At 44.6% G+C, this 24843-nt stretch overlaps 1 long non-coding RNA gene across 1 annotated transcript in view; it reads right to left on the bottom strand.

Moving 5' to 3' along the window:
* LOC137349084 (uncharacterized) overlaps positions 1 to 24843 on the bottom strand; it is a 40848-nt gene that overhangs the window by 576 nt on the left and 15429 nt on the right. The window lies entirely within an intron of this gene.

Genomic DNA, 24843 nt, shown 5'->3' with positions numbered 1-24843 from the left:
ATTCTCCAGGAAATCGGGAATACTCTTCAGCTTCTGAGTTTCTGCATCAATACGTGTATTTATGCAGTGACTACTGTTCCCTCTAATCCCTCTGATCAGCTACATAGCAACCCGAAATTCCCCACGCAGACCGTGTACATGTTAAATTATTCGCACACAGGGTCACTTACAAAAAATTAAAGGGGCCTCACACTTAAAGAAATCACCCGTGTACTCAAACAAAATACATGGAAGACTTGCATTGATCCACAGTAAATTCAGACAGGAGTTAAAGAAATATACTGAACTATCCATTCAGTCTCATTGTAAAATTAATTACACAATGAAAATCATACATTTGAGTTTAATTCGACCTTATATCACCTCCCAGTGGCCCCGTCCTGAACAGCCTAGCTCTAATTTTAATGTTGTGTCAACTTGTTCTGGGCTCTCCCAAAAAAGGAAATAATTTCCCTTTATCGACCCTATTGAATGCTTTAATCATCTTAAATACCTCAATTAGATCACCCCTTAATCTTCTGTACTCACTGGAATATAAGCCCAGTCTATGTGACCGGTCCTCACAATTTAACCCTTTTAGCCCAGATATCATTCTGGTGAATGTGCACTGCACCCACTCCATGGCCAATATATCCTTCCTGAGGTGTGGTGCCCAGGTTTGAACACAGTTACTCCAGATGAGGTGTAACCAGAGCTTTATCCAACTGTAGCATCTTTTTCACCCCTTTATATTCCAGCCTTCTTCAGATAAAGGCGAACATTCTAGTAGTATTTCTATCCGTCCACTCATTTTTACTGATTTCTGTACATAGATCTCTAAATCTCTGTCCTTACACAGTTCCTAACTTTTAATCATTTAGAAAGTACTCTGATCTTTCTTCCTTAGATCTAATGTGAATGACCCTCTCACCTCCCCACACTGAACTCCTTCTGTCACTGCTTTGCCCCCTTACTAAATCTATCAATGTCCCTTTGAAACTTTTTGCTGCCATCTACAATACTCAATGCGCCACCTAATTTAATATCAACAACAAACTTGGATATAAACTCTCTATCCCTTCATCGAAGTCATGGGTAAATATAGTGGAAAGCCGAGGCCCCAGTACAGATCCTTGGAGGAGATCACTGGTCACATCCTGCCAACTGGAGTGCATAACCAATACCATACTGTCTGTCCCCTACCTCCTGACCAATTCATAGGTTGCCTCAAATTCCATGCACTTTCATGTTTTCTAACAGTCTCTTGTGTGGAAACTTGTTGAATGCCTTCTGGAAGGCAATATAAGTAATATCTATAGACATTCCCTTACTACCACTTAAGTGACCTTCTCAAAAATACAACATGGTAAGTTAGATATGGCTTAACCTTTTACGAATCCGTTCTGTTTCTCTCTGATCAATTCATATTTGTCCAGGTGATAATGGCGTGAATGATACAGACCGCACAGACCCCCTGAACTGCTCAGGAACAGAGATTTTCCCATTGATGAAACTCTATCGTCCTACATAAGACGTAGAGTTAATCTCATTCTCTGTGTTCCCCTCCTCTACCATCTGGCTGTGTTTCTGCATCTCTCTTTATGTCTTTGTCTCCCTGTCCCTGTCCTTATCTTTCTCCCTGTCTCTCTTTCTGTCTTTGTCTCTCTCACTCCATTCTTTTTCCTTTTGTTTTGTCCCAATTTCTGTCTCTTCTCGTGTCTCTCATTCTCTCTCTCTCTGTATATATCTATATGTCTGCCTTTCCACCTCTGTCTTTTGATCTGTCACACTCACTCACTCTATCTCACTGTCAGTCTGTCACTCTCTTCAGACACAGAGTAGCTGCTATTCCAAGGTGAACACCCAAGATGAGTCCAGGCCTGTGACCACATAGAGACACAATTGGACCAACGTTCCCAGTCATTTCCAATCAGGGTCCATGAAGCTGATGATGATGAGAACAACATTAACCAGAGTGGAAGGAAATCGGACTCATCCTGGTGTGAGTCAGGTGCTGACTTAAAGCCCCACTAATCTTCCGTTTTTGTGATATCACCATCTCCTTACGACGAGTGTTACTTCTGTGCAGCAAAAATGCTGATTTATCCAGATTTGTAAAAATTGCCACAATATAATCCCAATTGAATTTTAACCATGTGAATGAATATTTGAACTCATTGCAGACAGGTTTACTTGTGGGTTTATCATGTTGTCACCTTCAGAGAGTCTCATCAGCCTAAAGGCTTCTGTTCAATATATTTCCTGAATGGATTTAAATGTATACCAGGTTTGCAGGTGTGATGCTTTATTCACACATTGAAGGTGAGAGAGATGCTGTGGGACATACACTAAGTCCAGTAGGTGAAAGTGAATTACAGACTGGAATTTGCGTTTAGTTATCCTAGGCGAGTTACTGATACCTTCCCTGGATCCCAAGGCTAGGAGAGGCACTCTGGAAGGTATGGGGAGCTGGGACTTGTCCATGAGAGTGACCAAAGGTAGGAGAACTGAAATAATCTAGAGTTAGAAAGGAGAGAAGTCCCAAAAATGGAACAGTCAGTAATTGGATGTCAAGTAGTCTCCTCTTATCTTGGAGAAATTAGGGACCTGACACGTGTGTTCCAAATACCATTGAATTCCAGCCTGGTTATAGGGGTTACTAATATTAGCAGAAATAAACCACAACTTTCAGAATTAACATAGTTCAGTTCTGAATGTGATTAACAGCAGCAATAACAGCAGAATCCAACCCGGACAGTGACTTGTGAACTCGCTGGTGTTTCAGCAAGTTGGATGACTGAGTGAATCCCTTCCCACATACAGAGCAGGTGAACGGCCTCTCCCCAGTGTGAACTCTCTGGTGTGTCAGCAGATCCTTTTTGGTTTTAAAGCTCTTCTCACAGTCAGAACATTTAAAAGGTCTCTTATCAGTGTGAACAAGTTGATGTTCAGTGAGGCGGGATGACTGAGTGAATCCTTTCCCACACACAGAGCAAGTGAATGGCCTCTCCCCAGTGTGAACTTGCTGGTGTCTTCGTAGGTTGGATATGTGATTAAATCTCTCCCCACACACAGAGCAAGGGAATGGCCTCTCTGTGGTGTGAACTCGTTGGTGTCTCAGCAGGTTCGCTGAATGAGTGAATCCTTTCCCACACACAGAGCAGGTGAACGGCCTCTCCCCAGTGTGAACCCGCTGGTGTCTCAGCAGGTGAGATGACCGGGTGAATCTCTTCTCACACACTGCACAGATGAATGGCCTCTCCCCAATGTGAGTGTGCTGGTGTGTCAGCAGATCGTTGCTGCTTTTAAAGCTCTTCACACAGTCAGAACATTTAAAAGGTCTCTGATCAGTGTGAACTTGTTGGTGTTGCTGCAGATTGAATGACTGAGTGAATCCCTTCCCACACACAGAGCAGGTGAACGGCCTCTCCCCAGTGTGACTTCGTCGATGAGTTTCCAACTGGGATGGAGAACTGAATCCCTTCCCACAGTCCCCACATTGCCACGGTTTCTTCGTGGTGCGGGTGTCCTTGTGTTTCTCCAGGTTGGATGATCAGTCGAAGCCTCATCCACACACACAACCGTATACAGCTTCTCCCTGCTGTGAATGGTGTGATGTGTTTCAGGCTGTGTAACTGGTTAAAACTCTTTCCACAGTCAGTGCACTGGAACACTCTCACTCGGGTATGTGTGTCTTGGTGCTTTTCCAGTCACACTGAAGTTTGAAATCTTTTCCCACAGACAGAACAGAAAAACATTTCTCCTTCTACATTCTTAAAGGCTGATGATATTCAGGACCTGATGAATTGAGTGACTCTATTAGATCTTTACAGGATGTTTGTGTAAGTTTCCCATCTGCAAATCCTCCCTTTCTAATACCCTGCAAAAGGTGTTTACAAAAGTCATCACTGTGAGTACAGGATAGAAATTCAGAACAGACAATATTAGTTTTATTGAACATTCCTTCCTCTCTCATATCCCAAAGCTGTTCAGTTCTACACTCACTGGTTCCCTCTCTCCCTCTCCTTCCCTGAAGGTGCTGACTCTGTCTGGGTTCAGTTTTACACTCACTGGTTCCCCCCTCTCTCCTTTCCTGAAGGTGCTGACTCTGACTGGGTTCAGTTTTACACTCACTGGTTCCCCCCTCTCTCCTTCCCTGAAGGTGCTGACTCTGTCTGGGTTCACATCTACACTCACTGCTTCCCCTCTTTCTCTCCTTCCCATTTGGGTGTATGTGCTCGCTCCCCTTCCTCCAACACTCTGGCACTCCTTATATATTGTAATATCTTCCACTTTTGTGATGGTCTCTCCGTGACCACTCTCCATGTCTCCTTCTTATACAGACACGCCCTGATGATCACTATCTGTGTAATCATACAGCACAGAAGGAGGCCATTCCATATATTGTGCTTGTGCTGATTCTCTGAAACAGCAATCCAATTAGTCCCATTCCTCTAGGTTTTCCCCAGAGCCTTGGAAAATTTCCACTTTGAAGTTTTTAATCTAATTCCCTTTTGAAAGTTTTTATTGACTCTGCTTCCTCTGTCCTTTCAGGCAGTGCATTCCCGATCAGAACAACTCCCTGTCTAAAATTATTTCTCCTCAACTCCCCCCGGCAACTTTGGCCAATTATTTTAAATCTGTGTCCTCTGGTTACTGACCCGCTTGCCAGTGGAAAAAGTATCTCCCTCGCTACTCTATGAAACCCCCTCAGAATTTTGAACATATCTATTAAATCGCCCATTAACCTTCTCTGCTCTTAAGAGAGCAATCCCAGCTTCTCCAGAGAACTGAAACCTCTCATCCCTGGTATCATTCCAGTAAATCTCCTCTGCACCTTCTCCATTGCCTTGATGTCCTTTCTAAAGCCTGGTGCCTGGAACTGGACACATTATTCTAGCTGAGATCTAACTAGTGATTTATAAAGATGTACCATAACCTCCTTGCCTTTGTTCTCTCTGTTTCTATTGATAAAGACATGGATCGGGTTTGCTTTTTAAACAGCTTTATCACTTTGTCCTGTATCCTTTTAAGATTTGTGTGCATACACCTGCAGGTCTCTCTGATCCCACAGTCCATTTAAAATTGCACCATTAAATTTATTTTGCCTCTCCTCAATCCTCCTTCCAAAATACATATTTGTATCATTAACCAACCTGCGAGAACGGCGCTCTCCGCTTCAGTCCCCGCCTGCCGCGCATGCTCAGTTCACACGAGCCGCCTGACTGATTGACGGGGCTCATGACCAATAGAAAGGCCGGGCACGGGACTGTAGACCCCTACGCATTGTGGGTCCTCCAACCAATCGGAGAGAATGAAGGGCTGGGCTGACGGCTCCGATCGGGTGGGTCCCGGTGTCCGACACCGTCCCCTTTTTCTATTGGTCGGGAGCCGCCGTCAATCACTCGGCCATTGTGAGCTGTCAGAGAGAAAGCAGCAATGATTTTCAATAGCAGCTTCTTCCTATTCTGTCTCTCTCTCCCTGTCCACACACAGCCCGGGAATGGCCTCTCCCTTCCCACACTCACTCCATGTTCCTGCTACCTTCCGCCTCTTACAAACAGACCCCGATTCCCCTGAACTGAATTTTTACACAGCCAGATAAATTTTTGCTGCACAGAAGTCAGCCTTTTCCTAACACTCCTCGTAAGGAAACGAGGATATCACATAAAGGGAATATCAGTGGAGCTTTAAGTTAGCACCTGAATAACGCTAGGATGAATCCAACTGCATTCCACTCTGGTTAACGTTTATTCTTTATTTATTTAGAGATACAGCACTGAAACAGGCCCTTCGGCCCACCGAATCTGTGCCGACCATCAACCACCCATTTATATTAATCCCATATTCCTACCACATCCCCACACCTATACTAGGGGCAATTTATCATGGCCAATTTACCTGTCAACCTGCAAGTCTTTGGCTGTGGGAGGAAACCGGAGCACCCGGCGAAAACCCACACGATCACATGCAGGACTTGCAAACTCTGCACAGTACCCAGAATTGAACCCGGGTCGATGGAGCTATGAGGTTATGGTGCTAACCACCGTGCCACCCAGTTGTTCATATCCACCATCAGCTTCACGGACCCTGCTTAGAAATGACTGGGAACATTGGTCCAATTGTGTCTGTATGAGGTCACTGCCTTGGACTCATCTTTGATGTTGTGTTAGAGCAATTTATGGAATAAGGAGGCCATTCAGCCCATCAAGTCCATGCCGGTTCTCTGCAGAGCAATCCAGTCAGTCTCAATCCCCTGCTCAATCCCCATAGACCTGCAAGTTTATTTCCTTCAAGTGCCCATCCAATTTCCTTTTGAAATAATTGTCTCCGCTTCCACCACCCTCGTGAGCAGTGAGTTACCACCCCCTGCGTGAAGACGTTCTTCCTCATCTTCCCCCTGCATCTTTGCCCAACAGCTTAAATCTGTGTCCCTGAGTCCTTGTGCCATCAGTTAATGGAAACAGTTTTTCCTTGTCTAACACATCAAACCTGTCATAATCTTGCACACTACTAAATCGCCCCTTAAGGGGAGGCAGTGGCATAATGGTATTTTCACTGGAGTAGTAACCCAGAGACCCAGGGTTCAAATCCCACCACAGCAGAAGGTGATGGCCATGAAACCATTGTCGATTGTTGTAAAAACCCATCTGGTTCACTAATGTTCTTTAGGGAAGGAAATCTGGCCGACATGTGGTTGACTCTTACATGTTAGAGTCATGCCTTCTGAAATGGCCAAGCAAGCCACTCAGTTGTATCTAACTGCTATGAAATCAATAAAAAGGAATGAAACCAAACAGACCACCTGGCATCGACCTAGGCACAGGAAATGACAATGGCAAACCCAGCCCTGTCAACCCTGCAAAGTCCTCCTTACTAACATCTGGGAGCCTGTGCCAAAGTTGGGAGAACTGTCCCACAGACTAGTCAAGCAACAGCCTGACATAGTCATCATACTCATAGAATCATACCTGATAGACACTGTCCCAGACTCTGCCATCACCATCCCTGGGTATGTCCTGTCCCACCAGCAGGCCAGACCCACCAAAGGTGGCGGCACAGTGGTATACAAGAGGGAGGGCGTTGCCCTGGGAGTCCTCAACGTCGACTCCGGACTCCAAGAAGTCTCATGGCATCAGATGAAACATGGATAAGGAAACCTCCTGCTAATTACTACCTACTGTCCTCCCTCAGTTGATGAGTCAGTACTCTTCCATGTTGAACAGCACTTGGAGGAAGCACTGAGGGTGGCAAGGGCCCAGAATGTACTCTGGGTGGGGGACTTCAATGTCCATCACCAAGAGTGGCTTGGTAGCACCACTACTGACCGAGCTAGCTGAGTCCTGAAGGACATATCTGCTAGACTGGGTATGCATCAGGTGGTGAGGGAACCAACAAGAGGGGAAAATATACTTGACCTTGACCTCATCCTCACCAATCTGCCTGCCGCAGATGCATCTGTCCATGACAGTACTGGTAGGAGTGACCACCGCACAGTCGTTGTGGAGATGAAGTCCTGCCTTCACATTGAGGATACCCTCCATCGCGTTGTGTGGCACTACCACCGTGCTGAATGGGAAAGATTTCGAACAGATCAAGCAATGCAAAACTGGGCATCCATGAGATGCTGTGGGCCATCAGCAGCAGCAGAATTGGATTCAACCACAATCTGTAACCTCATGGCCCGGCATATCCCCCACTCTACCATTTCCATCAAGCCAGGAGACCAACCCTGGTTCAATGAAGAGTGCAGGAAAGCATGCCAGGAGCAGCACCAGGCATACCTCAAAATGACGCGTCAACCTGGTGAAACTACGTAAGCAGCATGCGATAGACAGAGCTAAGCGATCCCAAAACCAACGGATCAGATCTAAGGTCTGCAGTCCAGCCACATCCAGTCATGAATTGTGGTGGACAATGAAACAACTAACTGGAGGAGGCTCCACAAATATCCCCATTCTCAGTGATGAGGGAGTCCAGCACATTAGTGCGAAAGATAAGGCTGAAGCATTTGCAACAATCTTCAGCCAGAAGTGCCGAAGTGATGATCCATCTCGGCCTCCTCCTGAAGTCCCCAGCATCACAGATGCCAGACTTCAGCCAAGTCGATTCACTCCGCGTGATATCAAGAAATGGCTGAAGGCTATGGATACTGAAAAGACTATGGGCCCTGACAATATTCCGGCAATAGTACTGAAGACCCGTGCTCCAGAACTTGCCGTGCCCCTAGCCAAGCTGTTTCAGTACAGCTACAACACTAGCATCTACCCTGCAATGTGGAAAATTGCCCAGGTATGTCCTGTACACAAAAAGCAGGACAAGTACAACCCGGCCAATTATCGCCCCATCAGTCCACTCTCAATCATCAGCAAAGTGATGGAACGTGTTAACAACAGTGCCATCAAGCAGCACTTGCTTAGCAATAACCTGCTCAGTGACGCTCAGTTTGGGTTCCGCCAGAGCCACTCAGCTCCTGACCTCATTACAGCCTTGGTTCAAACATGGACAAAAGAGCTGAACTCAAGAGGTAAGTTGAGAGTGACTGCCCTTGACATCAAGGCAGCATTTGACTGAGTATGGCATCAAGGAGCCCGAGCAAAACTGAAGTCAATGGGAATCGGGGAAAAACCCTCCGCTGATTGGAGTCATACCTAGCATAAAGGAAGATAGTTATGGTTGTTGGAGGTCAATCATCTGAGCTCCAGGACATCACTGCAGGAGTTCCTCAGGGTAGTGTCCTCGGCCCAACCATCTTCAGCTGCTTCATCAATGACCTTCCTTCAATCATAAGGTCAGAAGTGGGGATGTTCTCTGATGATTGCACAATGTTCAGCACCATTCGTGACTCCTCAGATACTGAAGCAGACTCTGTAGAAATGCAGCATGACTTGGACAATATCCAAGCTTGGGCTGATAAGTGGCAAGTAACATTCGCGCCACACAAGTGCCAGGCAATGACCATCTCCAACAGGAGATAATCTAACCATCTCCCCTTGACATTCAATGGCATTACCATTGTTGAATCCCCCACTATCAACATCCTAGGGGCTACCATTGACCAGAAACTGAACTGGAGTAGCCATATAAATACCGTGGATACAAGAGCAGGTCGGAGGCTAGGAATCCTGCGGCGAGTAACTCACCTCCTGACTCCCCAAAGCCTGTCCACCATCTACAAGGCACAATCAGGAGTGTGATGGAATACTCTCCACTTGTCTGGATGGGTGCAGCTCCAATAACACTCAAGAAGCTCGACACCATCCAGGACAAAGCAGCCCGCTTGATCGGCTCCCCATCTACAAACAGTCACTTCCTCAACCATCGACGCACAGTGGCAGCAGTGTGTACCATCTACAAGATGCACTGCAGCAATACACCAAGGCTCCTTAGACAGCACCTTCCAAACCTGCGACCTCTACCAACTAGAAGGACAAGGGCAGCAAATGCATGGGAACACCACCACCTGCAAGTTCCCCTCCAAGTCACACACCATCCTGACTTGGAACTATATCGCTGTTCCTTCACTGTCGCTGGCTCAAAATCCTGGAACTCCCTTCCTAACAGCACTGTGGGTGTACCTACCCCAAATGGACTGCAGCGGTTCAAGAAGGCAGCTCACCACCACCTTCTCAAGAGAAATTAGGGATGGGCAACAAATGCTGGCCTGGCCAGCAACGTCCACATCCCATGAATGAATAAAAAAAAAATCTCCTTTCTATGGACAAACAACCCAGCTTTTCCAACCTAAGCTGGTAACTAAAATCCCCCATTCCTGGAACCATTCTTGTAAATCTCTCTGCACCCCTTCAAGGGCCCTCACATATTTCCTAAAGTGTGGTGACCAGAACTGGATGCAGTTCTATAGTTGGGGCCTAACCAGAGCTTTATAAAGGTTTAGCATAACTTCCCTACTTTTGTACTCAGTGCCTCTATTTCTCGAGCCCAAGATCCCTTATGTTTTGCTAACTAATTTCTCAATATGTCCTGCCACCTTCAAAGATCGATGCACAAGCACCCCCAGGTCCCTCTGTTCCTGCACACACTTTAGAGCCATGAAGTCTATATTGTCTCACCCTATTCCTTCTGATAAAATGCATTATCTCACGCTTGTCTGCGTTAAATTCCATCTGCCACCTGTCTGCCCATTCTGTTAGCTTATCTATGTCCTGTTACAGGTGGTTAGTACCGTCCTCGTTGTTTGCCACTCCTTCAAGTTTGGTATCATCAGTAAATTTCAAAATTCTACTCTATTCCAAGATCCAAGTGATTTATGCCAGAATCTTGTACTCCTCTATCAGATCTGCCCTCAGTATCCTTTGCTCCAAGGAGAACAATCCCAGCTTCTCCGACCTAACCTTGTAGCTAAAATCCCCCATTCCTGGAACCATTCTGGTAAATCTCCACTGCACCCTCTGAAGAACGCTCACATCCTTCCTATAGCGTGCTGACCAGAACTGGATGAAATACTCTAGTTGTGGCCTAACCAGAGCTTTATAAATGTTCAGCATAACTTCCCTGCTTTTGGTCACAATACTTCTATTTATGAAACCCAAAGATCCCATATGCATTGCTAACTACTCTCTCAATATGTCCTGCCACTTCAAAGATCTATACACATGAATCCCAGGTCCATTTGTCAACGCAATCTTTAGAATTGTGCCATTTAGTCTATATTGTCTTCTGCCAAAATGCATCACCACACACTTCTCTGCATTAAGTTCCATCTGCCACTTTTCTGCCCATTCTGCTAGCCTCTCTATGCTCTGTTTCAGTTGACTGATATCATCCTCACTGTCTGCCACACCCCTAGGTTTGGTATCATCGGCAAATTTTCAAATTTTACTCTGTATTCCAAAATCCAAGTCATTTAGATAGAACAAAACAAGCATTGCCCTAGCACTGACCCCTGGGAACACCACTGTCTACTGTCCTCCAGTCTGAAAAGCAACCAGTTACCACAGCTTGCTGTTTTCTGTCCTTAAGCCAATTTTTATGCAAGCTGGCACTAACCCTCCTATTCCATGAGCCTCAATATTTTTTAACCAGCCTTTCATGTGATACTTTGTCAAATACTTTCTTAAAATCCATATAGGCAACATCCACTGCATTCCCTTCATCAAAAAATTGAATTAGTTTAGCCAATTATGATCTTTTATAAATCTGTGCTGGCTATCCTTAATTAACTCAAACCTCTCTAAGTGTCTGTTAATATTTCCCCTGATTATTGTTTCTAAAACCTTACCCACCACTGATGTTAAACTAACTGGCCCCTATTTGCTAGGACTGTCCTTACGCACTTTCTTGGATAAGGGTGTCACATTTGCCACTCTCCAATCCTCTGGCACCTCCCTCATATCCAGGGAAGGTTGGAAGATTATGGAAAGCCTTTCCTCTATTTCTACCCCCACTTTCTTTAGCAACCTGGGATGCAAGCCATCCGGAGCAGCTGACTGATCTACCATCAACATAGCAAACTTTCCAGTACCTCCTCCCTCTCAATTTTTACCTGATCCATTGCCTCTGTTTGCTTCTACTGATATTTTGTCAGATTCCTCTTCCTTAGTAAACACAGATAAAAAGTACTCATTAAGCATTGTAGCTTTGCCCTGTGCCTCTAAGTATATATTCCCCTCTTTGTCCATAATAGGGCCCATTCCACTCTTACTACCCGCTTACTATTTACATGGATTGACCTTGGAGTAGCAGCTGCTCTGTCTGAAGTGGAGAATTAATGTCAGTGTAATAGAAAATGAGACCAAACAAGAGAAAGACAGACAGACAGACATAGATAGATAGACAGAGGGGGGATGAAAGACTGACAGTAAGACACAGAGTGAATTTCAAAACTTGAGATGGATATATTTTTGTTGTGTAAGGTTACTAAAGGATATGGAACCAAACTGGGTGAATGTAGTTGAGATACAGATCAGTCATGAGGTCATTGAACGGTGAAACAGGCTGGAGGGGCTGAAGAGCCTCCTCCTGCTCATGTGCTCCTCTATTTTACAGGATCACCGAGACTGAGGCCCTGAGGCTCCTCTCACAATACCTGGGCCTTCGATTCCTGACAGTGATAAGAGCAAGAATATTCAAGGTGGTCTAGACAGGACAACACCTCCCCTTCATAGATACATGACCTGACTGTGAGGCGAGTCCAGGGAGATCAATGGGTGGACACAGTGTGTGTTATCATTTTAATGATATCCTCCCACATACCTATCAATAAAACAGGGAATTCTTGGAAACAAGCTCCAGGATTGAAATAAGGCCCTTAAATTAAGCATTAAATTTAATTTGGAGCATATCAGATCTGGGCTTGTCTTTCTCACACATGAATGTTGAGATGACCCATGTTACTGGGGCTGGTGGAGCTGGACAGGGCCTGAACCAGCACCGACAGGACAGGACAGTCCCACTGGGAGGTGATATAAAGCGGAATTAACACTCAGGTATATCATTTTCATTATTTCCTTAATTTTACAATGAGACTCAGTGGATATTTCCTGTTGGGTTACCTTTCAGCTGAAGGGAGCATAAAATTTTCCACATCACCAATCACATCAATGTTCACGATATCAGACAGTCCTAGAAAATGTTCCTGCAAATCCCTTTAACAGGACACTGATGAACTTTACATTCAGAAATGTAAAAGTACATGGAGTTTATAGTATAATTTAGGTGTGTGAGTGTGTTGGGGGATTGGGAGGGGTGGGGGGAAGGTGTCCATGATTATTATCCGTTTGAAAGGGGTTCTTCAATCAAAAAACTTGGAGAACCACTGCTGTTGATTCGATGTAACTCTGTACTCGCTGTAATTCTCTGTAACTCTATGTTACTATGTCTCTGACTCCTGATGTAGCTGGAAAAGCTTTTACTATTATTACCAAAATTGTGCACCACCTCTTACCTTCTCTAATAGCTGCTTTTTGTCTCCCTCAATTGTGGTGATATTTGTCCCTATTCCATTGTAAACTGAATTCACTTGTTTCAAACTGGGTTCTATGTAAGTTCGGGGAGTCAGGCATCATTCACCCCTGGACCTACACTGGCAGGTAAAACCCCAGACAGTTCCTTAGTAAGGATTCCTCTGGTCCCTCACCATATATTTGTCAGGATATTGAAACCCAGCTTTCTTACAGTCCACTCCTGGAGGCCCCACTCCCTGAGCCTACAACCTTCAGCAGGGTCAGAGGTGGAGTTTCACAGTGGGAGTGATCACAGGGTAACCGTCGCCATTGCATCCCCGTGGAGGATCCGCTTTTTTTTTTGTTATGCTGGTGTCTCACACTCAAGCATCAATTAAACAGGGAATTCCTGGAAACACACTGCAGGTCCTTCTTTATCTGGAGGAAAAAGTCAATTGTGTAATTCTCACAGCAGTTAACAGGATCCTGTAAACTCCTCTGTCTGCTATTTTAATGCACACTTTAATCTGTTTATTTTAAACGGGTTTATTTCAAATAAGTTAACACCTGTCTGAAAATGATGCACTGTCACACAATCATGTTGATTCATCGTAGAATAATTACCACAGTGATTTTCAGACTGGAAACTTAAACCTGCCGTTTCACTTTCAGTCAGGAACAGATCACAGTTTTACGCCAATCTCTGATTTGACAGCACGTTTCCAGCATTCACCGTTGTTCTTCCTGACTCTAAACACAGTTGTCAAGGAGCCTCTTGTTCCATGCCCAGGAGCTCTGAACCATGGAAGAGAACAGCTGTGACACATTTCTTACACACCTCAGGATTAAACCACAAGGTGAGTTTGCTGTCAGTAGAGAGAGAGAGGGAAAGGACCAACGTGCCTTTTGTCCCTCTCAGTATGATCCTGAAGGACTGTGTCCAGGCTGAAGTTCTGTTCCTGCCATACAATCCTCCCCCCAGATTGTCCTTTCTGAGCTCCAGCCAGGTGATGTGAAACACTCAGGTGGGAAAGTTAAAAATCTACAACAATGTATTTAAAACAAAGCTGATTTATTTCAAATCTATCCAGAATATAACCTCCAGCCCAGTTAGAGAGGTTATTAACATCAGCAGGCAGAATTCCAACCATCAGACTAGAAACCGAGAAAATTTATAGCACAGGAGGCCATTCAGCCCATCGTATGTGTCAGCCGAAAAAGACCTATCCAGCCTAATCCCACTTTCCAGCTCATGGTCTGTATCCCTTTAGGTTACAGAAACCCAAGTGCATATCCAAGTGTTTTTTTTTTATGTGATGAGGTTTTCTGCCTCTACCACCCTTTCAGGCAGTGAATTCAAGACCCCACCACCCTCTGGGTGAAATAATTTCTTCACTTCCCTCTAATGTTTAGTTTAGTTTAGAGATACAGCACTGAAACAGGCCCTTCGGCCCACCGAGTCTGTGCCGACCATCAACCACCCATTTATACTAATCCTACACTAATCCCATATTCCTACCACATCCCCACCTGTCCCTATATTTCCCTACCACCTACCTATACTAGGGGCAATTTATAATGGTCAATTAACCTATCAACCTGCAAGTCTTTGGCATGTGGGAGGAAACCGGAGCACCCAGAGGAAACCCACGCAGACACAGGGAGAACTTGCAAACTCCACACAGGCAGTACCCAGAATTGAACCCAGGTCGCTGGAGCTGTGAGGCTGCGGTGCTAACCACTGCGCCGCCACTGTGCTTCTGCCAATTACTTAAAATCTATGTCACCTGGTTATTGACCTTTCTGCTAAGGGAAACAGGTGCTTCCTATCCGCTCAGTCTAGGTCCCTCATAATTTTGTACAACTCAAATCTCCCCTCAACCTTCTCTGTTCCAAAGAAAACAACCCCAGCCAATACAATCTTTCCTAATAGCTAAAATGCTCGAGTCCTGGCAACATCCTCAGAAATCTCCTCTGTACCATCTCTGGTGCAATCACACCTATCCTGTAATGCGGAGACCAGAACTGTATGCAGTACTCAAGCTGTGGTCTAACTGGTGTTTTTTCAGGTCCAGCATAACCTCCCTGCTCTTAAAAGACAGAAAATGTTGGAAATACTCAGCAGGTCTGGCAGCATCTGTGGAGAAAGAAACAGAATCAACGTTTCAGGTCTGTGACCTTTCATCAACAGAAAATGCTGGAAATACTTGCTGCTCTTATATTCTATGCCTTGGCTAATAAAGGAATGTATCTCGTATGCAATCTTAACCACCTTATCTACCTGTCCTGCAACCTTTAGGGATCAGTGGACATGCACTCCATGGTCTCTCTGTTCCTCTACACTTCTCAGTATTCTACCAGTAATATTGTATTCTCTTGCCTTCCCCAATGCATTACCTTACACTTCTCCAGATTCAACTCAATTTGCCTCTTTTCTGCTCACTTGACCAGTCCATTGATATCTTCCTGCAGTTTACAGCTTTCTTCCTCACTATCAATCACAAGGCTACAAACATCTTAATCATGCCCCCTACGTTAAAGTCTAAATCATTGATATATACTGATATTGATATAGTACTGAGCCTTGTGGAATCCCACTGGAAACAGCCTTCTATTCATAAACACACCTCTTGACCATTATTCTATGCTTCCTGCTGCTCCAGCTGACAACACTTCCTGCACATGTGGTTGTTCAGGACATGAGAACCATCCTCGAGTTCCCACATGGAACAGGATGTTCCCTCCTCTGGACTGAGATGCCCTGCCATGCCTTTATTTATTAGAGTATTAATTGACTTAACTGGAATAAACTTAAGATTTAAATAAATAAAGACTCATCAGCTACTTACTTGTGAGCTGCTCCCTTCATGCTGATGTCAGTTATATCGGGAGTTAACTAAAATGTTTTACTTAATCATTACCTCGATAGCTCAGATTTTAATTTACTGAAAAATTCAGAATCTTTTCTTGTCACTATCCCTTGTTATCTAACATTATCCCCTGGGTCTTGATTAATTGAAATAAAAACAAGAAATGTTTGAAATACTCAGCAGGTCTGGCAGCATCTGTGGAGAGAGAAGCAGAGTAAACATTTCAGGTCAGTGACCCTTCATTAGAACTGGCAAATATTAGAAATGTAAAAGGTCATTAGCAAGTAAAGCTGGGGTGGGGCAAGAGATAACAAAGGAGAAGGAAGAGATAACAAAGGAGAAGGTGTAGATAGGACAAGGTCACAGAATAGCTGACCAGAAGGTCGTGGAGCAAAAGCAAACAATATGTTAATGGTGTGTTGAAAGACAAAGCATTAGTACAGATAGGGTAGTAATGGACTGAAAATTGAACAGCCGCAAGTACAAACATGAAAAAAAACAGTGGGTAAGCAAACTGAACAAACTAAGATGAAATAAAATAAAATAAACACCAAAAATATATATATAAAAAAAGGAAAAAGAAAAAAATAACTAAAAATCAAAGTAAAATGGGGGGGGCCCGTCATGCTCTGAAATTATTGTACTCAATATTCAGTCTGGCAGGCTGTCGAGTGCCGAAAAGATAAATGAGATGCTGTTCCTCGAGCTTGCGTTGATGTTCACTGGAACACTACAGCAATCCCAGGACAGAAATGTGAGCATGAGAGCAGGGGGGAGTGTTGAAATGGCAAGCAACCGGAAGCTTGGGGTCCTGCTTGCGGACTGAGCGGAGGTGTTCCGCAAAGCGGTCACCCAAGTCTGTGTTTGGTCTCCCCAATGTAGAGGAGACCACATTGTTAGCAGCGAATACAGTATACTACATTGAAAGAAGTACAAGTAAATCGCTGCTTCACCTGAAAGGAGTGTTTGGGGCCTAGGATAATGAGGAGAGAGGAGATAAATGGGCAGGTATTACACCTCCTGCGATTGCAGGGGAAGGTGCCATGGGAAGGGGGACAAGGTGGTGGGGGTAATGGAGGAGTGGACCAGGGTGTCGCAGAGGGAACGATCCCTTTGGAATGCTGACAGGGGAAGGGAGGGGAAGATGCGTTTGGTAGTAGCATCACGCTGGAGGTGGCGGAAATGGCGCAGGATGATCCTTTGGATGTGGAGGCTGATGGGGTGGAAAGTGAGGACAAGGGGAACCCTGTCGCGGTTCTGGGAGGGAGGGGAAGGGGTGAGGGTAGAGGTGCGGGAAATGGGCCGGACACAGTTGAGGGCCCTGTCAACCACAGTGGCGCGGAATCCTCGGTTGAGGAAAAAGGAAGACATATCAGAAGCACTGTCATGGAAGGTAGTATCATCAGAGCAGATGCGTCGGAGTTAGAGAAACTGGGAGAATGGAATGGAGTCCTTACAGGAGGCAGGGTGTGAAGAAGTGTAGTCGAGGTAGCTGTGGGAGTCGTTGGGCTTATAATGGTTATTAGTAGACAGTCTATCCCCAGAGATAGAGACAGAGAAGTCGAGGAAGGGAAGTGTTGGAGATGGACCATATAAAGGTGAGAGAAGGGTGGCTCTGATTAATTGAACGCTGACTGTAATTATGATCAATTATCAAATTGTTTTTAGTTTTATGCTATTTATTTGATCTAGTCTTACTTTATAGTTGATTAAATGGACTGACCAGAACTGTACGTAGTTCTCTAACTGTTGGGAGGGGTGTCTAGCTAGTGTTTTATACAGCTCCAGCGTAATCTCCCTGCTGTCATGCTCTGGGCCTCAGCTAATAAAGGAATGTATCCCATATGCTTTCTTGACCATCTTATCTACTTGTCCTGCTACATTCCAGTATCCGTGGATGTGTATTCCAAGGTCCTTCTTTTTCTCTAAACTTTTCAGGATCCTATCATTCACTGTGTATTCCCTTGCCTTATTTGTCCTCCCAAAATGCATTACCTCACAGTTCTCTGGATTGAATTCCATTTGCCTCTTTTCTGCCCAGCTGACCAGTCCATTGCTACTTCCTGCAGTCGACAGCTTTCTTCTTCATTATCAACCACATGACCAATTTTTGGATCATCTGCAAACTTTTTAATCATTTAAGTCTAAATCATTGATATATACCATGAAAAGCAAGCGGCCTATTGCTGAGCCCTGTGGAAATCCAATTGGAAACAAGCTTCCAGTCAGATTCAGTTCTAGATGTGATTAACAGCAGCAACAACAGCAGAATCCAACCGCTGCAGTAACTTGTGAACTTGCTGGTGCCTCAGCAGATGTATTTTACTTTTAAAGCTCTTCTCACAGTTCGAACATTTAAAAGGTCTCTGATCAGTGTGAACAAGTTGATGTTCAGTGAGGTGGGACAACTGAGTGAATCCCTTCCCACACTCAGAGCAGGTGAACGGCCTCTCCCCATTGTGAATGCGTTGGTGTTTCAGCAGCTTGTTTTTACTTTAAGTCTCTTGTCACAGGCAGAACATTTAAATGGTTTCTTATCAGTGAACCTGCTGGTGTGTCCAGAAGTTTGCTAAAATGTTAAATCCCTTCCCAAATTCAAGGCAGATGAATGGTCTCTCTCCAGTATAAACTCGCTGATGTGTATAGAGGATGGATGATTGAGTGAATCCTTTCCCACACACTGAGAAGGTGAACAGCCTCTCCCCAGTGTGACTGCGCTGTTGAGTCTCCAGCTGGGATGGGGAACTGAATCCGTTTCCACAGTCTCCACATTTCCAAGGTTTCTCTGTGCTGTGAGTGTCCTTGCGTCTCTCCAGTTGGACGATCAGTTGAAGTCTCGGCCACACACAGAACCCGTGTACAGTCTCTCACCGTTCTGAATGGGGCAATGTGTTTCAGGCTGTGTAACTGGTTAAAGCTCTTTCCAGAGTCAATGCACTGGAACACTCTCACTCCGGTGTGTCTGTCTCGGTGCTTTTCCAGTTACACAGATGTTTGAAATCTTTTCCCACAGACACAACGGATAAATCTATCTCTTTCCTCATTCAAAGGATGGTGATATTCAGGTCCTGATGAATCAAGTGACTCTGTCAGATCTTGATGAGACGTTTGGTTTGAGTTTCCCATCTGCAAATCCTCCCCTCCTAATCCTTTGTAAAAGGATATTACACCGAATGACACAGAATACACAGTACACAAACAGGCCATTCAGTCCAACTAGTCTGTACAGGTGCTCATACACCTCATGTGTCTGCTCCCATTCCATCTACCTCATTTAAGCCTTTCAGCAGACCTTTTTATTCCCTTTGCTCTCATGTTTTCATCCAGTTTCCTTTTGAAAGCATCTCAACTATTTGCCTCAACCACTTACACATTCTACCCACTGTCTGAGTGCAGAAATCTCTCCTTATTTCCCTATTGGATTTATGAGTAACTGTATTCATGGCCCTCGATTTAGATTCACTCACAAGTGGAAACATTCTATCCACGTCATAGAATCATTGAATTATAGAAAGTTTACGACACAGAAAGAGGCCACTTGGCCCATCATGGCTGTGCCGGCCGAAAAACGAGCCACCCAGCGTAATTCCACTTTCCAGCATTTGGTCCGTAGCCCTGCAGGTTACGGCACTTGAGGTGCATTTCCAGACAACCTTTAAATGAGTTGAGGGTTTCTGCCTTTCGGGTAGTGAGTTCCAGACCCCCACAATCCACTGGGTGAAAAAAATATTCCTCATCTCCCCGGTTATCTTTTTACCACTTTAAATCTATGCCCCCTCGTCACTGATCTCTCTACCAAGGTAAATAGACCCTTCAGCACCACTCTATCCAGGCCCCTCACAATTTTGCGCATTTCAGTCAGATCTCCCCTCAGCCTTCTCTGTTCCAAGGGGCATAACCCCAGCCTATCCAATCTTTCCTCATAGCTGCATTTTTCCAGTCCTGGCAACATCCTTATAAATTTCCTCTGTACCCTTTGTAGTGCAATTGCATCCTTTTTGTAATGAGGTGACCAGAACTGCACACAGTACTTAACTTGTGACCTGAATAATCATAGAGTTAGAGTCATAGAGTTATGCAGCACAGAATGATTTATACAGTTCCAGCATAACCTCTGATATTCTATATATCGGCTAATAAAGGAAAGGATGCCATATGCCTTCTTAGCCACCTGTCCTGCTACCTTCAGGGATCTGTGGACATTCACTCCAAGGTCCCTCACTTCCTCTAGACCTCTCAATATTCTCCCATTAATCATGTATTCCTTCACCTTGTTTGACCTTCACAAATGCACCACCTCACATTTCTCCAGGTCGAATTCCATTTGTCAATTTTCTGTCCTCCTGAACAGTCCATTGATACCTTCCTGCAGCCTACAGTTATCCTCCTCGCTATCAACCACCCAGCCAATCTTAGTGTCGTCTGCAAACTTCTTGATCATGCCCTCTATATATACATCCAAATTGTTAATATATAGCACAAAAAAATAGGCGACCTAGTACTAAGTCCTGCGGAATGCCACTGGAAGCAGCCCTCCAGTCGCAAAAACAACTATCAGCAATTACCCTTTGTTTCCTGCCACTGAGCCAATTTTGTATCCACCTTGCTGCATTTCCCTGGATCCCATGGGGTTTTATTTTTTTAACCAGTCTGCCATGTGGGACCTTGTCAACAGTCTTGCAAAAATCCATGTAGACCACATCAACTGCACTACCCTCATCTATCTTATTTGTTACGTCTTCAAAAAAGTCGATCAGGTTAGTCAGACAAGATCTTCCCCTAACAAATCCATGCTGACTATCCTTGATTAATCTGTGCCCTTCTAAGCGACAGTTTATCCTGTCTCAGAATTGATTCCAATAATTTGCCCACTCCTGATGTTTGACTGACTGGCCTGTAATTATTGGTCTATTCCTCGCTCCCTTTTTAAACAGAGATACAATGTTAGCAGTCCTCCATCACCACACCTGAATCCAGTCAGGACTGGAAAATGATGGACAGGCCTTCTGCTATTTCCTCCTTCGCTTGGGGTACATTTCACCCAGCCTTAGTGAATTATCAACTTTCAAGGATGCTAATCCCATTAGTACTTCCTCTCTCCCTATGTTTATCACATCCAATACTTCACAGCCCTCTTCCTAACGACAATATCTGCATCGTCTCCCTCTTTTATGAAGACAGACACAAAATATTCATTAAGAACAATACCAACATCTTCCACCCCTACACATAAGTTACCTTTTAGGTCTATTATGGGCCCACTCTCTCCTTAGTTATCCTCTTACTCTTAATGTATTGAGAAAATATCTTTGGGTTCACCTTGATTTTTCTTGCCAATATTCTTTCATGCCCTCACTTTGCTTTCCTAATTTCCTTTTTGATTTCACCCCTCCACTTTCTATATTCCTCTCAGCTTTCTGTAATGTTGAATTCTCAGTGTCAGATACAAGTTTTCCTTTTCTTGTAGGGTCCTTCACATCCATGGGGCTCTAGATTTGGCTGTCCCACTCTTTTTCTTTATGGAAACATGCTTACTCTGAACCCCTTGAATCTCCCCTTTGAATGCCTCCCACTGCTCTGACACTGATTTGCCTTCAAGTAGCTGTTTCCAGTCCACTTTCGCTAAATCACTCCACAGCCTAATAAAATTGGCCTTCCCCAACTGAGAACTCTAACTCCTGTTCTATCTCTGTCTTTTTCCATAATTATGTTAAAACTGACTGAATTATGATCACTCACACCAAAATGCTCTCCCACTGCCACTCCTTCCATCTGCCCATCTTCATTTCCTAAAACTAAGTTTAAAACTGCACCCTCCCTTGTTGGACTTGCTACATACTGGCCAAAATGTTCTTCTGAATGCACCTCAAGAATTCTGCTCCCTCAATTACTTTCACATGAAAACTATCCCAGTTAATATTGCGGTGCTTAAAATCCTCTACTATTACTGCCCTATTGTTGTTGCACTTCTCAGAGATTTGCCTGCATATCTGCTCATCTATCTCCCTCTGAATGTTTGGGGGTCTATAGTGCACTCCCAGCAGTGTGATTGCCCCTTTTTTGTTCCTTTGCTCGATCCATATGGCCTCATTTGATGAACCTTCCAACATATTATCCCTCTTCACAGCTGTAATTGTTTATTTAACCAAAATTGCCACTATCTCTCCTTTCTTATCTCCCTAACTATCACATCTGAAAACCCTGTAACCAGGAACGTTGAGCTGTCATTCCTGTTCCCCCTCAAGCTGTGTCTGTGTAATAGCTATGATATCACACTGCCATGTGTCTATCTGTGCCCTCAGCTCATCTGCTTTATTTGCTATACTCCTTGCATTGAAATAGATACCCTGAAGCACTGCCAAACTCTTTTCTAAAATATTTTAACCTTTGTTTCCCCTGCCTTCCAGACTCATCCACTAAGTTTCTGCCTTCCATTTTCATTTCTGATTTTATCGCAACTCAGGTCCCTACCCACCCCCCCGCCAAACTAGTTTAAACCCTCCCCAACAGCAGTAGCAAAATGACCCGCAAGGAATGCAGTCCTGACTCTGTTCAGGTGCAACCTGTCTGGCCCCATCTCCCCCAGAGCTGGTCCCAATGTCCCAAGAATCTAAAGCCCTCCTTCCTGCACCAACTTTCCACCTATGCATTCGTCTGTCTTATCATTCTATTCCTGTACTCACTTGCGCATGGCACTCAGAGTAATCTGGAGATTACATAGAAACATAGAAAATAGAAGGAGTAGGCCATTCAGCCCTTCGAGCCTGCTCCGCCATTCATTATGATCATGGCTGATCATCCAACTCAATAGCCTGTTCCCGTTTTCGCCACATACCCTTTGATCCCTTTAGATTCAAGAGCTATATCTAACTCCTTCTTGAAAACATACAATGTTTTGGCCTCAACTGCTTTCTGTGGTAGCGAATTCCACAGGCTCACCACTCTCTGGGTGTAGAAATTTCTCATCTCAGCCCTGAAAGGTTTACTAGTACTATTGGATTAAAAATCTCTAAAGAAATACTTGTTGCTAAAACAATACTCTTTTACGTTTCACAGACAGAGCTGTCCGTGGAAATCAAGTGATGTGCAGAAGTGTTTGCACCCAGAATCACACTATGTCCCTGGATCTCCACTGCAAATATACTTCTTTTGGCTCATAGAACAAAGAACAGTACAGCACAGGAACAGGCCATTCGGCCCTCCAAGCCTGCGCCGATTTTGATGCCTGTCTAAAATAAACCTTCTGCACTTCCGGGGCCCATATCCCTCTATTCCCTTCCAATTCATGTATTTGTCACGATGCCTCTGAAATGTCATTATCGTACCTGCTTCCACCCCCACCTCCCCCTCCCCCCCCCCCCCCACCACCCCAGACTGTGGAAAGAGCTTTAACCAGTTACACAGCTTGAAAAAATCACATCATTCACAACAGGGAGAAACTCTACACCTGTTCTGTGTGTGGACAAGGCTTCAAGTGAGCCTCCAACCTGGAGAGGCACAAGGATACCCACACCATGGAAAAAACATGCAAATTTGAGAACTGTGGGAAAGGATTGAATTCCCCATGCCAGCTGGAAACTCACTGGCCCAGTCACACTGGGGAGAGGCTGTTCACCTCCTCAGTGTGTGGGAAGGGATTCACTTAGTCTTCTGACATTGTGAGACACCAACTTGTTCACTCCGATCAGAGACTTTTTAAATGTTCTGACTGTGAGTAGAGATTTAAAATTAAAAAGGATTTACAGACACACCAGCGAGTTCACACTGGGGAGAGGCTGTTCATCTGCTCGTGTGTGGGCAGGGATTGACTCGGTCATCCTCTCTGCTGAGACACCAGTGAGTTTACACTGATGAGAGACCTTTTCCATGTTCTGACTGTGAAAAGAGCTTTAAAAACAGAAATGAGCTGCTGAAACACTGACACACTCACACTGGGGAGAGGCCGTTCACCTGTTCTTTGTGTGGGAAAGGATTTACTCGGCATGTGAACCTATTAGCACACCAATGCACTGGGGAGAAACCAATTACCTGCTCTGACTGTGGGAAGGGATTCACCTATCCATCCAACCTACTGACATATCAATTTGTTCACACTGATCAGAAACCTTTTAAGTGTTCTGACTGTGAGAAGAGATTTAAAAGTAAAAGCAAGCTGCTGAAACACCAACATATTCACACTGGGGAGAGGCTGTTCACCTGTTCTGACCAAGAAGAGATTGACGAAGTCATCCACCCTGCTGAGACACCAGCGACTTCACAAGTGACTGCAGGGATTGGATTCTGCTGTTATTGCTGCTGTTAATCACATCCAGACTGAACCATATTTATTCTGACAGTTGGTCTTTGTTTCTACTGATAATAACCCTATAACTGGGCTGGAGTTTAATATTCTGGATAAATGTGAAATAAATCAGTTTTATTTCCAATTCAGTGTGTGGAGTATTTGTTTCCATGAAAAGAGGAATAATAAAATAATAAAAATAAAAAAATAATTGAAATGCTGCTGTTGACTATTCCATTTTTGGGCCTTTTTCTTCTGTTAAAGAAAGACTTGTATTTTTGTAGCTCCTTTCATGACATCAGAACGTCACAAAACACTTTACAGCCAATGAAGTTTAGAGGGAGCTTTACCCCAAATGGCCAAGACCTGCTCCTATTTCTTGTTTTACATATTTTACCCATCCTGTACCTGCCCGGGGAGTGTTTGATGGGAGAGTGTAGAGGGCGCTTTACTTTGTATCAAAGCCCATTTCTTTTACTTTTTTTTTTAAAGGAAGCCTTTATACCCCAGGCCTCTTTTATATATTATTTGTCGAGGGAGCCTTTATTCCTCAGGCTCCCATTATATACATTTTAATAAAATGACTATTAAAATCAAATTAAAATGCCATTCTCGGCATCGACGATGCACTCCAGCCCCTGCGGTGCCCACCGGTCGCGGAAGACCTGAGCGTACTGGCGGACGTCGCATGTTCCTTCTCCAGGGAGACCCGTGCGCGAACATAGCCTTGGAAGAGGGGCAGGCAAACAGGGCGGAGGAACCCCCCGATGGCCCGTAGCCTGGATCTGTGAATTGCCATCTTGACAGG

Source organism: Heterodontus francisci, chromosome 34 (assembly GCF_036365525.1).
Source record: "Heterodontus francisci isolate sHetFra1 chromosome 34, sHetFra1.hap1, whole genome shotgun sequence".
Lineage (NCBI taxonomy): Eukaryota > Metazoa > Chordata > Chondrichthyes > Heterodontiformes > Heterodontidae > Heterodontus > Heterodontus francisci.
Note: the sequence above shows the minus strand (reverse complement) of the source record. Positions and strands in the feature narration are given on the sequence as shown.